Below are 2,500 nucleotides of genomic sequence, written 5' to 3'. Positions count from 1 at the left end.
GGGAGGGAGGGAGGGAGGGAAAAAACAAAGGGAAAAGGGAGGAGGGAGGAGAAGGGAGAGGAGAAGGAGGAGGAGATACGGGATAACTTATATTAAAAGAAAGAAGGTGAAAGGCTAAGGGTGGAGGGGACAGAGGCCGAGACGGAGGGAGAGAGGGAAAAAAACAAAGGGAAAAGGGAGGAGGGAGGAGAAGGGAGAGGAGGAGGAGATACGGGATAACTTATATTAAAAGAAAGAAGGTGAAAGGCTAAGGGTGGGGGGACAGAGGCCGCGACGGAGGGAGGGAGGGAGGGAGGGAGGGAGGGAGGGAGGGAGGGAGGGAAAAAACAAAGGGAAAAGGGAGGAGGGAGGAGAAGGGAGAGGAGAAGGAGGAGGAGATACAGGATAACTTATATTAAAAGAAAGAAGGTGAAAGGCTAAGGGTGGGGGGACAGAGGCCGCGACGGAGGGAGGGAGGGAGGGAGGGAGGGAGGGAGGGAGGGAGGGAGGGAGGGAGGGAGGGAGGGAGGGAGGGAGGGAGGGAGGGAGGGAGGGAGGGAGGGAGGGAGGGAGGGAGGGAGGGAGGGAGGGAGGGAGGGAGGGAGGGAGGGAGGGAGGGAGGGAGGGAGGGAGGGAGGGAGGGAGGGAGGGAGGGAGGGAAAAAACAAAGGGAAAAGGGAGGAGGGAGGAGAAGGGAGAGGAGAAGGAGGAGGAGATACGGGATAACTTATATTAAAAGAAAGAAGGTGAAAGGCTAAGGGTGGGGGGACAGAGGCCGCGACGGAGGGAGGGAGGGAGGGAGGGAGGGAGGGAGGGAGGGAGGGAGGGAGGGAGGGAGGGAGGGAGGGAGGGAGGGAGGGAGGGAGGGAGGGAGGGAGGGAGGGAAAAAACAAAGGGAAAAGGGAGGAGGGAGGAGAAGGGAGAGGAGGAGGAGATACGGGATAACTTATATTAAAAGAAAGAAGGTGAAAGGCTAAGGGTGGGGGGACAGAGGCCGCGACGGAGGGAGGGAGGGAGGGAGGGAGGGAGGGAGGGAGGGAGGGAGGGAGGGAGGGAGGGAGGGAAAAAACAAAGGGAAAAGGGAGGAGGGAGGAGAAGGGAGAGGAGGAGGAGATACGGGATAACTTATATTAAAAGAAAGAAGGTGAAAGGCTAAGGGTGGGGGGACAGAGGCCGCGACGGAGGGAGGGAGGGAGGGAGGGAGGGAGGGAGGGAGGGAAAAAACAAAGGGAAAAGGGAGGAGGGAGGAGAAGGGAGAGGAGAAGGAGGAGGAGATACGGGATAACTTATATTAAAAGAAAGAAGGTGAAAGGCTAAGGGTGGGGGGACAGAGGCCGCGACGGAGGGAGGGAGGGAGGGAGGGAGGGAGGGAGGGAGGGAGGGAGGGAGGACCTATGTTCGAGGCCTAGTCAGGGATATATATATATATATATATATATATATATACATATATACATACATATATATACATATATATATATACATACATGTGTGTGTGTGTGTGTGTGTGTGTGTAAATATATATAAATATATATATATATATATATATATATATATATATGCACATACATACATATATATACATATATATATATACATACATATGTTTGTGTGTGTGTGTGTGTGTGTGTAAATAAATAAATATAATTATATTATATATATCAATTTCAAGAATTGATTACTGCAGATAAGAAAATTATAAATGGAGTTACACAAACATTGAGACACATATCATGTTTCATCATACTTTATTGTAAAGTAAGAAAATGCATTTCACTTGATTCCCATTCATCTTGTAAAATTATAAATGTAAAATGTAAAAACATATTTAATACAGTTCTTAATCCAATTAGCTTCACTGCTGATTCTCACTACAGTGATTTTATTCACACTTTACCTAAATAAAATGTATGGGTCATTCTAAACTCAGTTCTGTCATTCGAAACACAAGTAACAGTTTTCGAGAAAAGTCTTCCATTTCTGATAACTAACTGTAAAATTGTCTTTGGATAAGAATATTTGAATCGAGTAAAAATTAAAATTAAGTCTGAACACAGAAGCGCGTACACAAACACACGCGCACACACGAGCGTGTACACACACACACACACACACACGATGACTATAATGCATTCTCTCAATAATGCCTCGAAATATCTTTACCCTATGACGTAACTCACGTCACAAATTCGGTATTGAGAAAGAGCATTCCCTCTTAGTAAGGAAATTTAAAATTTCTACAAATGGATATATAAAAGCTATTATAAAGATAAATATACAAAATATTAATCTTCAGAATTATACAGACACAAAATGGCATCAATGGATGTCTAAAACTGTAAACACCATTTTACATGTATGTATGCATAATGTATGCATAACACCATTACAAGTGCCTCAAAACAAACTATGAATACAATAGTATATCTAATAGGAAATATACAAAGCATAACCGATATGCAAGATTATTCAGAGGTTATGAAACTGTAATCACGGTGTGTATATATAATATATACATCTG

At 45.1% G+C, this 2,500-nt stretch overlaps 1 protein-coding gene across 1 annotated transcript in view; it reads right to left on the bottom strand.

The window, feature by feature from the left end:
* Positions 1-1,710: 1,710 nt before the first annotated feature.
* Positions 1,711-2,500, bottom strand: part of LOC125035404 (transmembrane protein 272-like) — a 6,532-nt gene continuing 5,742 nt past the window's right edge. The window contains exon 6 of the mRNA XM_047627772.1: positions 1,711-2,500. This exon is cut by the window's right edge and continues 680 nt beyond it. The gene's annotated coding sequence lies outside the window, so the exon portion shown is untranslated.

Source organism: Penaeus chinensis, chromosome 19 (genome assembly GCF_019202785.1).
Source record: "Penaeus chinensis breed Huanghai No. 1 chromosome 19, ASM1920278v2, whole genome shotgun sequence".
NCBI lineage: Eukaryota > Metazoa > Arthropoda > Malacostraca > Decapoda > Penaeidae > Penaeus > Penaeus chinensis.
The sequence above is the reverse complement of the archived record's forward strand: the minus strand, read 5'-3'. Positions and strand labels throughout refer to the sequence as shown.